Below are 13,956 nucleotides of genomic sequence, written 5' to 3' on the forward strand. Positions count from 1 at the left end.
AAAGGAAGACTGGGGAGAATGTCGCCCTGCTGAATGGGGTGGGTACTCTGGTGCCAAAGGATATGGAGAAGGCAGAGTTGCTGAATGCCTTTTTTGCTTCAGTCTTTACTCCTAAGATCAGCCTTCAGGAATTTCAGACCCTGGAGACAAGAGAGGAAGTCCAGAGAAAGGAATACTTTCCCTTGGTCAAAGAGGATCAGGTCAGAGATCATTTAAGCAAACTTGACATCCTCAAATCCATGGGCCCCAATGGAATGCACCCACGGGTGCTGAGGGAGTTGGCTGATGTTATTGCTAGGCCACTCTCCATCATCTTTGAAAGGTTGTGGAGAATAGGAGAGGAGAACTGGAAGAAAGCCAGTGTCATTCCAGTCTTCAAAAGGGTAAGAAGGAGGACCCAGTCAGTCAGCCTCACCTCCATCCCTGGAAAGGTGATGGAACAGCTCATCCTGAAGTCATCTCCAAGCATGTGGAGGTGAAGCAGATGATCAGGAATAGTCAGCATGGATTCACCATGCTGATTCACCATGCTGATTCACCATAATCAATGTGATAGCCTTCTATGATGAAATGCCTAGCTGGGTAGAAGAGGGGAGAGTGGTGGATGTGATCTACTTTGACTTCAGCAAGGCTTTTAACACTGTCTACCATAATATTCTCATAAACAAGCTCAGGAATTCTGGCCTAGATGCATGGACAGTGAGGTGGATTGGCAGTTGACTGGATGACAGAGCTCAGAGGGTTGTGCTTGGTGGTGTGGAATCTAGTTGGAAGCCTGCAGCTGGAGGTGTCCCCCAGGGGTCAGTATTGGGTCCAGTGTTGTTCAGCTTCTTCATCAATGACCTCGACAATGGAATGGAGTGCACCCTCAGCAAGTTTGCTTATGACACAAAGCTTGGAGGAGTGGCTGATACCTCAGTGGGCTGTGCCTCGTTCAGAGGAACCTTGACAGGCTGCAGGGTTGGAAGAGAGGAACCTCATGAAGTTCAGCAAGGGCAAGTGTGGGGTCCTTCACCTAGGGAGGAATAACCCCAAGCACCACCACAGGCTGGGGGTGATCTGCTGGAGAGCAGCTCTGCAGAGAGACATGAGAGTCTTGGAGGACAGCAGGCTGATCATGAGTCAGCAATGTGCTCTTGTGGCTGAGAAGGCCAACAGTATGCTGGGGTGCATTAGGAAGAGTGATGCCAGCAGGTCAAGGGCGGTGATCTTCCGCCTCTACTCAGCCCTAGTGAGGCCATACCTGGAGTACTGTGTCCAGTTCTGGGCTCCCTAATACAAGAGGGACATGGAGCTACTGGAACAAGTCCAGAGAAAGTCTACTAATCATCTTAGTAGATGATTAGAGTACGAGAGCATCTGCTGTACAAGGACAGGCTGAGAGAGGTGGGCCTGTTTAGCCTGGAAAAAGAGAAGACTGAGGGGAAACCTCATCAATGTGTATAAATATCTGGAGGGAGGGTGTCGAGAGGATAGAGCCGGTCTCTTTTCAGTTGTGCCCAGTGAGAGGACGAGAGGCAACGGACACAAACTGAAGCACAGGAAGTTCCAACTGAATTTGAGGGGGCACTTCTTTACTGTGAGGGTGACGGAGCACTGGAACAGGTTGCCCAGGGAGCTTGTGGAGTCTCCTTCTCTGGAGATATTCAAAATCCAGCTGGATGCCATCCTATGCAAGGTTCTCTAGGTGATCCTGCTTGGCACGGAGTTTGGACTACATGATCTTCAGAGGTCCCTTCCAACCTTGGCCATTCTGTGATTCTGTGATTAGGTACTTAAGTCCTTAACTGGTCTAAGTATTAACATACTGATATTTTGCATTTTTACTTTTTTAGGAAACTTAAAACACTTGTGGCAAAGAAAGAAGTCCAGTAAACAAAGAGAATCCAAGATTCATGTGTGACAAATGTACATTTTATTCCAGTGCGACACAGTATCAGGATGATATTTGAGAACTGTATCTTCTGATATCCATGTTTTGATGTGACTACTGCTTAAAAGAAGGCGTGTTGAAGTGGGAATTGGGAACCTCCTCTGCTGGGCCATGTTTCAGTATAGATTATGTGCTCTGAGGCTGGCATGCTGTGTCTAAGCCATTAAAGACCTTTTAAGTGCTTCTCAGAAGTAGTATATATTATAGTCCATGTGCATGACATGCTTGTGACAACTCTGCATCATGTCAGGACTAGTTTTAGGTGATGATTGGACTTGGTGATCTTATGGGTCTTTTCCAATCTATTCTGTGAACATCCTTCCTGCAGTATGGTTTACGTGGGAAAAAAAAAAAAAAAAAGGTGCAGAAATCAAAAGTATATATGATGAATTTCAACTACTTTCTACTTTGGTATCTGTCTTTCAATAAAAACATAGCAACACAGAGACAGATTTCCTAGCTTCAGTGAGTCAACAAAATCTTACTAGATATTAATTGATCAAGAAGTGCTATGCAGGGAAAGTATAGGGATTGACTCTATTAAATAAACCAGTTTTATATAGTTCCCTTCAACAGGGATATAAGTTTAATCAGTATTGCTTTAACGTACAAAAGTGGTGTGAGTCAGAGTTGAATTGTACCTACAAAATAGCCTGGGATAAGGCTGTTTCAGATTTTCTTTAATGAGTTCTGTCTGTATCAATTATGAGCTCTGATTTGGCATTGCTATCCAATATCTCTCCTCAAAAGCACACATATTTGAAATAAATTTAGACTAGAACAGAATGCACTGCTGCTGTCAAGCATTTTGTCTCCCAATAAGTAAATAACCTAATCACAACAAATAAATGTTCAGCTACTCAGAAAGTATGACAGTTGAGACAGGGAGAAAAGCAATAAGATTATTGTTTCATTAGTGCACAATAAAGTGCAGAAAACTGGGATTTGATCTCTGTATGGGTGCCTGACTGTAATATTTGAATATTTTAGGATCATACTTGTTGAGAACTTATCATACCAAATAAATGTCTGTCCTGAGACAGAATGTTCTTTCAATTGCTCTAGGAGGTATTTGGATCAATTATATTGTAGTAAATGAAAACATTGTAATTGTTCCATGTTTAACTGAAATAAGTTAAAACGAGCTGTAAATAATAAGTTGAAACAAGCTGTAAATATAAAGAAAATCTATGATTTGAAAAAATAAAAATAAAAATCTAAGTTCTCCAAGGGTTTCAGTTTGCAACTGCCCTTCCATGGTACTTTCTACTTCCACACAATCCTCAAAGACAAAAAATAGAAGTATATTATTATTAAATACATCTACTGAAAAAAATATAGTTTATGTGCTTAAATGATTATGGTCAAACCATTAACCACAGATAACAGATATAAGTTCATCTCAGTTTGAGGAAGACAAATTCCATGATATTGAAAAATTAACCACTAGCTTATATTATCCACTTATCTGAGGACACTTTCCTTTCCTTTTTTTCAAAGTAGTATCACTCAGTAGGAAAAGTCATCAAATTTAGTGAGCTAGCAAAAGCACAAACAAGAGCATGGTGATGGCACAGCATCCTGCATTCTCCTGTTACAGAGTCTTCACACTTCTTCTCTAATGGAAACTATATAAAAAAATATTAATAGTATGTATTTATTGTGGTTTAACCCAGCAGGCAGGAAAGCACTGCACATACATTTGCTCACTCCCCACAAAGTGGGATGGGGAAGAGAATCAAAAAAGGTAAACTTGTAAGTTCAGATAAGGACAATTCAAAAAGAAAGAAAGAAGAAGAAAGAAAGAAAAAAAAAAAAGTAATAACAAAAACAACAAGAATAAACAAAGCAAGCAATACACAATGCAATTGCCAATCACCAGCCTCTGAGCTATGGCAGACCCTCAGTCAACTCCCATGTTTTTATAGCTGAGCATGATGTCATACAGTATGGAATATCCCTGTTGTCAGTTTGGGCCAGCTGTCCTGGCTCTGTCCCCTCCCAGCTCCTGCTGCACCCCCAGCCTCCTTGCAGGCAGGGCAGCACAAGAAGCTGAAAAGTCCTTGACTTAATGTAAGCACTGCGCTGCAACAATTAAAACACCAATGTGTAATCAACATTATTTTTCTCCTAAATCATGGCACCATACCAGCCACAACGAAGAAAATTAATTATATTCCAGCCAAAACCAGGACAATATTTTTGAATCTAACATTCTTTTCAGCTGTATAACCATTTTGATTTTCAGAAACTCATATCCTTTGATTAACTGTAGCAAAGCTTCAACAAAACTACTCTTTTTGCATACTTTGAGAGAAGAGTATTGTTCACTTCTTTGAAACAACAGACTTCTTGCACATATACTGAAATCAGCATTGGAGGGACAGAGATGTGTGACTCAAGGTGGTAAGGTAATAGTTATGCCTAAGTGAGTAGTGTTTCTGACCTTTGTATTTACTGGTAAGTGATCAACAGTGCAGCGACATTAAGTTAAGTGTTGATGTTATGTTTTAGACCTTATCCCAAAATGTATATTTTTCAAGTGTAGCGCAGGTAGCTAACAGGGTGCCTAACAGCATTCTGGGTTCTCTTCCAAGGTCCCATTATCTATTAGTTTCAACATCTACCTTTTAGGAAAACAATTTCATTTTTTGATATGATTCTTAAAGACAGAAAAATCTTTATTTATTTAAAGCAGAAAAACATACCCCATTCCTCATACTTGTTTCAGTCAATCTTTATCAACTGTATCAGCATTTCTAACTGAAAATCTTGGGAATTTTGCTTCAGTTTCCATGGGAGAAGAAAGGTGGGTTTGGTTGTAGCGATGTCCAGAATTAAGTAGAATACTTTGCCTTTCAGCTAAATCATTTATCTGGGAGATGTCTCAATTAAGCAAATACTGCAATGAAGTGTGTCCCATTTAAATGAAGACAGCAGTACTTCATCCTTCATGCAGGGTAAGACTAACAAATGCAATACAGAAATAATGTCACAGAAGTTGGTTAGTCCCCTAGATGAATATAATGGTTATATTGTGTTATTCAGCGACCTTTTATTAGGTTAATTGTTTCACAACTGAATATGGATTCCTGATAGAAGTTTGCATATTTTCCAGTTTCTCTGACTGTAAAACCATGTTACTTGCCCTCTTTGCTAAATCTTTTGTCTTAACTGCAGAACAGTTATTGATGACTTTTTTTTTTTTTTTTTTTTTTTTTAAGCTACCATTGCAAGAACTGAGAACTGTAATAAGTTGTTCTTTTGCAAGGTCATATATCAACTCAAAGATCTCAATTTTTTAAGATTGTTTAAATCTATCATTAACATACTAGGTTGCCTAAGAATCATGCTCCCTGTGCATTTTTTCTCTCTCTCCTTTGACTTACGGGCTTTCATTATTGTCAAAAAACACAGGAAAACACATTTTGAAAAATCAGTCTTGATAACTCTTGGTGATAAAAAAAGATGAACAGGTCACAGAAGAAAAGTATGTTGAAACCTCAATTTGCATTATTGACTACAGCTGTCTCAGAAGACTCACTTTAAAGTGACCAACAGCTTTTTCCCTTGTAGCAGTATGTAAATGAATAAAGTATTGAGGTTATGTATTTATTTCACCTCATACAAAGTCAAATGTAGTGGATGTCAGGAAGAGCAGTTGTCCTTTTCACCTATATACAGTCCTTAAGGATTCATAATTACAATGACTTTGGAGGTTGCCTGTGGCTGATGATATACCTACAAGATTATCCTTGTGAAAGGCTTCACAAAATAAATAAATAAATAAATAAATAAAATAAAATAGACTCCCCTAAACTTTAGCAGAAAAGGTGAATGAAAGCACTTTGAAAATTGTCAATATTCTTACTGTTAACTTCTCTGGAGGAAATAAGGGACGTCAAGACTAAAAGGCATAGTAGGGAACCAAACAGAATAAGCAGAATCTTTTTCATCTTTTTTAAGTTGAGGGGAAAGAACACTGCACTTTGAAATTTATCTTCTGGAAGAGTAGAAAAATATCATTTGTATAGACAGAAATTGGTTGCTATACTGATGATTCCATCCCTGGTGGCCTAAGCTCTCAAAGAAAATATGATTCAGATGTCTATGGATGATAGATGAAAGAAAAGGGAAGAATGGCTGGAGTATTGCAGGAAAAAATCGTGCTTTGGATTGCTCAATATCCTTTTGTGGATATCCTGTTTGTGGATATCCTGTTTGGGTCAGCTGTCCTGGTTCTGTCCCCTCCCAGCTCCTGCTGCACCCCCAGACTCCTTGTTGGCAGAGCAACAGGAGTAACTGAAAAGTTCTTGGCTTTGTGTGAGTACTGCTCTGCAACAATTATAACATCAGAGTGTTATCAACATTATTTTTCTCCTAAATCATGGCACCATACCAGCCACTATGAAGAAAATTAACTGTACTACAGCAGAAACCAGGACCGGGTGCTGACTTTTCCCTACCACTAGTCTTTGGCTTAAAGATGTGACCTGTTGAGATTTTCATCTTTCCCCTACATGAGGAGAAGTTTTCTGATGAAGACAAGGCATTATGCTTTTTAAGGAGAGATAAGAAAAGTCCATTATAAAGTGGTTCATACATAGTGTTCTGAGGGATGTACAAAAAAATGCTCTTAAAACAAATGTTTTCAAGAACATGCACTGGATGTATTTTTGGTGCTTTAGAGCCTGCAATGTAGAGGCGAATGAATATTCCAGCCAAAGGCAGCCTTCAGGTACCCTACAGTAAAGCATCTTCAATGTAAATTATAAGGTCAAAATTTCTTGTCTTCCACTGCACTGTCTTAACAGTGAAAATGAAAAAATAAAATAAAATAAAAATCCACATCTGATTAATATCAAGAACAGGTATGAATTTCAGTGTTCTACATAGTGAAAATAAAATACTAGGGTTCTCTTTACATAAATAAAATATCTTAATCGTGGCTTACTCTATATGTTTTTATTTAAATATATAGCAAATTAAAACAAAACAAAACAACAACAACAACAACAACAACAACAAAACATGCAATTGGAAATGTAGTCTCTTGGAATCTCATGAGGAGCTAAGCAAGCATGGAGTCATTTTAACACCTGAGTAGGAAAGCTTCAGAAAATTAATAGATGTCACAGGAAATGAAGTTGGCCATTAGGGTAATTTTTCTCCAGTTGTAGTCTCTCCAGTGGGCTTGATGACACTAAGAGAAAGATACCATTTTTTTTCCTGAAATAGATAAAAAACAAAAACAAACAAACAAACAAAAAAACCACTACATTGTCTGAACCCTTTCAAATTGCTAAAGCTCCCAGGATGTATTTCATAAAACTATTAACTTGCATGCATTGGCTGAAATCCAATATAAGCAATTATATCTTTCTTAGACAAATTGTTCCCATAACTTCACTGAATTTCTACCTCTAGAATTCTGGATACTGTAGACAGGTCCTGTTTTAGAATCCTTATGCATAAAAAAAACACTGATATGCTGAGGCAGTTAAACCTTACGACAGCTCAGACTCTTTTCCAGTATGTTAGAATTATACCACAGACTGAAATGCAAATCAGTTTTGATACTATTTTTAGGTACCACGCATCATAGAAAGAAAACTATAGAAATGTCAAATAACATTAAAGAAAAACACATAGGAGTAACAAATATTTCTAATTTTTTATATTGAACACCTGAAAATGTTCTAGAACTGAGGTTATTTCCAATAGTTAAAAACCATGAGTAGATCATCCAGACAACGGTTTTGTGAAAAGAATTGATTAGTGTACATGGGATTATTTTTATTAAGAGCTAAAGAAGCATAGAGTAGAGTTTATCAACAGTGGTTTTGGAAAAATAATTATGTCTTATTAAGGTGAAGAGATCACAAATTTAGATTAAAATATTGCAATGATAATGGGTTAAAAATTAATTACTAGGTAACACATCTTCAGTGAATATTGGTTCAGTAAAGAGTTTTAATACTTACAATGTAGCATTACTTTCATTAATTTCTGAATACTAATTCTGAAATGAATGAAACTAATAAAGGTATTTCCTGAGGTATTTTCCTCCAGAAAATACCTGAGGCTCCTGGGGTGGAGTCCTAAGCAACCTGCTGGGACTCTTAGAAAGATCATGACAGTCAGACACTTTCAAATATATAAGATCCCCAGCACACAGACTAAGATGTTGAGCAACTATAATATTTTGAATTATCCTTGGACTCCTGAAAAAAATAGAGTTAAAGATTATGAGCTCACTTACCTATTTGTGGAAAACAGATAATTTTGATTATTTTGAAAAGTGATGGCAACTAACTAGTGGAATAACACATGAGAAATTTTCTCTCTTGCTGACAATTTTTTAATAAAAAATTTTAAAAAAATGTTTTTGAGTCATTACAACGTTTCAATACATTATTCAATCAGAAAACAACTGATAAACCTGTTATACACAGGAAAAGACTGTATGACCATTAAGGCTATTTGAGGTTTTATAGCCCATGACATCCTCAGAACATTTAATTAAGCACTAAGATTGTCTGTCTGGTGATGGGAAAAAAGAGATACCCTGTCATATCATTTGGAGATCTGATACAGTGTAAAAGTGAAATTAATTTCAAAATGTTGTAATAAAGCCTATTAAATAAATTATGGTATTTTTTTCTATTATTGTGGAAGTACAAATATCACTTTTGCATGATATTTTTTTTTTCATACATGATTTAAAATGAGGAAAGATAACAGTAAGAACAGAAATTGATTTCAAAATTATTTATGCAGCTTTAAGACAAGTACTTGCCAGACAAAAAAACTGAACAGCTGCACAACTGTCTGTGTCTCACCATGTAGATCTTGGGTCTGATGTATTGTACCTGAGCTATCTGTAGTAAGAATACATTCTCTAGATATCTGAATCCTGTCTGAACCTCCACTGGATAATGTTTATTAAAGGAGCTGTTGTTATGTTAACAGTTGATAAAGCCAAGATCCCCAATTACAAAAAGGCACAAAACAAATACTACCTCCTGAGACACCCAAGTAGGTGCTTGATTGCAAACATGTCAGGATGCAACAGTTTTTGATTTTTATTATTATTATTATTATTATTTTTCTAAATGGAAATGTTTTATCTTAGAAACCTGAGAAACCTTAGAAACCAAAGAAACCTGAGTTTTAGCACCACGTAAATTTACTGAAGAAAATAAGTGTATTCTAGTATAGGGTTAACTTTTTTATTACAAAATCAGAATTACTCTTGCCTCAAGGAATAATAAAGCACTACAGTTTCTTTTTACTTGGTCCAATGACTTAAATAGCTTTGAGGGGAATTGCTCCCTTCTGTCACAATAAGTCTAGCTCCCTAGTGAGGGCTTTCCAAGACCAAATAATCTTTTCCTCTGTATTTGTGATAGCTTCACACCATCTCTTACTTACCTGCTTTTGTTTTTAACCTAATTTGTTCAGTCAAAATGTAAAAGGTAGGACATTTTGTCTCCCAGAAGGCATCTCTGACACGTGATGCTATTATGTATTTAGTTAGTACTTGCCTTTGAACCTAAATGGCTTTCTTGCCCTTCACATTTTCGAGATTGCCACAGCAGTTTGTAAACTGTATATCATAAAAATTATTAATTGCATAAACCTGATAAATCTTACAGGCTGTGGTGTGACATGACAGATTTGACAGTAGGATTTTTTTTTTCCATTTATCCCTTTCTTCACTACCACCCTTAGACAATTTTAGGGCTTATTGGTTTTCTGGATGAGTAAATTTTAGAATCTTGAAGCAGATTTTAAACTTTTTTATTTGTACAAAAATATCAAAAATGCTATTCACCTTCACTTCTAGAATTTGCTTCTCATTATCATTTGAGATCCTTTGTGATCAGGAGAATGCATGACCATACCAGTGAACAAGCATTTTGCTGAGAAAATACGATCTAACCTCAGAGCCTATTTTGAACCAGCCATGTGACAAACAAGGATCAATTCATTATTTTTCTCTATTGTATTTTCTTTTAAGTATAACAGAACAAATTGTATGAAACAATGACAAATATATTTTTTGCACTTATCTATGTTTTCCACAGACCATCATGTCTACCCTTTTTCTGACCAACAATATAAAAAATAAAAAGATTCATATAGAAACTGAGATTGGAAAGAGAGGTTCAAGTCCACTTAAAGGGCCCATAAATTCTCTTTAGTTTGAACATAATATGTAAGTGATAATCGATGTATCTTGTCACTTCTTCATTAACATCTGGTGATCTACTTTAACAACAACACATTCTGTACATGTGAATACACATATTTACTCTTTTTGAAACACTCCTATTTCTATTAAGCAGAGTACTAAAGTGCTAAATGTACTAGATTTAGCAAGTTCTCCAGCTGTTAAACTTTTAATGAAACCATAGTATGATCATTTCTTCAGATTTCTTTTAGTCACTTATCTTTTGAGTGAATAAAGTGCTATTAATTGCATTTATATGCTTTAAATGAAGTACATCTGATGCTCTTTACTGATGGCTTGCCAGGCAATTTGCATTATAATGAATAAAATCCCAAGGATCTTACATATAGTGGAAAATTTATGTGGTCAATATGCAAATATACATATGAAGTTCTTGAAGGTCATGAAGGTCTGAGATATTGTATAATTACACTTTAAAAGAGAAGCAATGAAGAAAGCTCTGTAAAACTTAATTAAAACTAGCATTTTGTTAACCTGAATTCTAGCAGTGTCAATTAATGTATTCTACTCAATAGAAAATTTACTTTTCTTTGGCAGTTGGATTATGAACATGTAAACTGAGGGATCACAACGCATCCAAACTGAAAATCACTTGCATTCTCATTTTATTTGAGAAATGGACATATAACTTGCCATAGCATAACTTGTTAGTTTTATATAGTTTTGTTACATAACTTGTAGTATATGTTTTGTGATAAACTAAGCTAACAATTCAAAAGCATACTTCCAGTACCCAAAACACTGCAGCTTTAATGCTGTTATATAAGTCTTTCCAAATTCAGAGTGGATAGTACTGTAAGCTATTGGATATCTTAAATAATATTTGCCATGGAAAGGAAAACACTGTGTTTAAACTCCACTTCCCTGTGAGGAAAAATAATGCTGTGCTACAAAATGCCTGAATTCCATATTTGCTATGAACAGATGTTAACAAGAACAGTCATTATATTAAGACACATTAATTAAATATTGACAGAACAACCTTAGTAGATGAATTTATTAAAACAGCATGGGGTCTGATTAGCAATTAGTAGATTGACGTATTCGTGATTTTTTGAATGTGACAGCAAACAATCACAATGTAGAGAGAATAATTCCCACATTAAAACTCATGTTACCCTTTTCTTACCATTTGAACCAGGAAATTTCCCACTGGATTAGCAAACTAAGTTAATGACTCTTAATTTATGTTAATTCTTATGACAATGTTACCATTGGTTCTGTTAAAAACTTTCCCATCAACCTCCCTCTCAACCCAAAACCAACCAAACAAACAAACAAAAAAAAAGGAAAAAACAAAACAAAACAAAATAAAACACACCTGTAATGTGTTTAGGGGTAGCAGACCCAAAATGTTATCCTGGAAGAACTAAAAAAAAATAAAGTACAAAATCGGAGAATATTTTTTGCTCTTAAAAGCAGGCAGATAAGTTAGTCAAAACAAAAAAATATCCCTTCAATACACTAAGACAGTGTTCTCCTAGTCTAAGAAAATTAGCACATCCATGCAGTTTTCTTTCTTTTTAATAACTTTAACCTTTCACAAAAAAGGTTGAAAGGTTTCTGAATGGTACTAGCTGTGATCGTAATCAGCATAATTGGATACTACCTGTTGCATTGATTCAAAGAAGGTAGGTAGTCTTAATAAATTTTTTCTTTGAAATAAACTTTGATTTAGAAAATCTCTGGAAGGTGGATAATTATCCACTCTTAGTTTAAATTTATTTTTATGTTTTTTAACTGTAATAGATGGAATTGTTACAATTTGGTTATACAAGTGTTCAGTATAAATGCATAATTATTTTCCTATCATAGCTAGTAAAGGTGAAACAAAGGTGGGCATGATGAAGAGTCCTAATGTGTCTGTCTGCATATGAAGAGCAAAGTGTAAGGAGTAGAACTAATTGCCGAAGGGCATAGAGCACCTCCTTTATTGTGTACTGTTCCCAGTTCCTATAAGCAACATTTATTTAACTGAATACTCTGGTCCATGATGATACTTCTATAGGACTTTGACTTCAAGAATCTAAATGGTTGTAAGTTTGTTTCTACAGCAAGGAAGAGTCTGAAGTTTGAAGCAGTTGGTATTGAAGCCACTGCAGCTACACCAGTATGAAGTTTGAGAATTTACTTCAGATCAGCCTGAATTTACACTGGTGCCTTATACTGAGTGAGCCCACAATGTATAATTCTAAAATCTAATCAAAGGACCAATGAATGTTTAATCCCTATGTTCACTTTAGGAGCATTTGGTGTCCACAGAGAGAGAAACTTCTGGATTAGTTTCTACTTACAGAAATTTAGCTAGAGCACACTAAAACTTGTATTGAACTAAAATGCTGCATAGTAAGGGTGGACAGCCAGGGGCTCTTTCTAAAAACTTGCACTATTTCTCCAAATTGAAATGTTAATAATTGTTAAAAATTGATGTATTATTAGCACAAACAAAGCACTCTGGATGAGCTCCTCCATACTCTATTCAAAACAGCTTCTTCAGGAGCTGTTGAGTCAGGAATAACCAAATGATTCCATGTATGCTACGGAGCAGTGGAGTAGAATAATGGTGGAACTGGGAGATAATCAATCTAGGTCAAGGCCTTGACAGATCCTTCTTACTTTGAACAGATTTACTGATTTTATTTTTTGTTTGTTTGTTTTATTTTGTTTTCCTGCTACCTAAATGGGATGAGAAGTAATGTCAATATGTGGCTTTGATTCACTCTTGTTGAGGTTCCCTTTGGGGAAAACTGTCTGAAACTTTTCAAAACCAAACAAGTTAAAAGGTTAGCTACAAAGAGGTCTTGAGGTCTTCAAACATCATCCTAAAAGATTGTGTGTTTTCACCAGAAATTGATAACTTCAGAAAGGTCAGTAAAATATTTAATAGTTATGCTAGATGATGCTAAGATTTATATGATGACCACTGATTAGAATCTAAAAATCTGTTTGAAATGTTGTAAGTAATGAGGAGTACCAAGTCACATTCAAGATACATGAATTCTGAAGAGTTAGTGCCTAAAGTTAGCACACCAGATTCAGTCAGAATGGAAACACTGGAGGTATAGGCAAGTTCTAATATGCTCCCAGATATAATATAATATGCAAATATAATATGCTTCTGCATATATAAGAAGCAAATATAATATGCTTCTGCAGAGCATCTCCATCTATTTGGCATGCACAACCCAGATATTAGTATCTACTTTGTTTTTCAAGAGCTGGAGAAGAAGAATTCAATGGTTTTTTTTTTTTTTTTTTTTTTTTTTTTTTTGATAAAATATAGTAAAATGATGGGTAAATTGTAAAATATGAGCTTGTAAGATAACCTTTTTGTAAACACATTCAAACAGAAAACATTTCATTTCAGACTTTTCTCTGCTGAAGAAAACGAAAATCCACTTCTCAAGACAGAGTGGCTGTCTGCCTGCATGGGCAGTCATATGGCCTCCACTTCTCTTGTTCAAGTCCTGCCAGGTGGATAAAAATTCAAGAAACAGTGTTTTAGAAACCAAATTATGGTTAAGCATTTCTGTCATCAGAAAGACCATTTTCTTGTTTTGTGAAGAATTAGACTCTTTTCTGTGCTCCAGTGTCTTAACGTTATTGAGAAAGGAACTTTGGGAAAGGGACTTGATTATGACCAAAATACACCACTATCACAAAATAGATATAATGTAGTTAAATGAACAATGAATATATGTTTGGCTTAGCTTTTAGAATGAGAGATCTATAATGAGACTTGGCTATAGCAGAACCTAATATGGCT

This window comes from Aythya marila, assembly GCF_965140915.1.
Source record: "Aythya marila genome assembly, chromosome: 1".
In the NCBI taxonomy this organism is placed as follows: Eukaryota; Metazoa; Chordata; class Aves; order Anseriformes; family Anatidae; genus Aythya; species Aythya marila.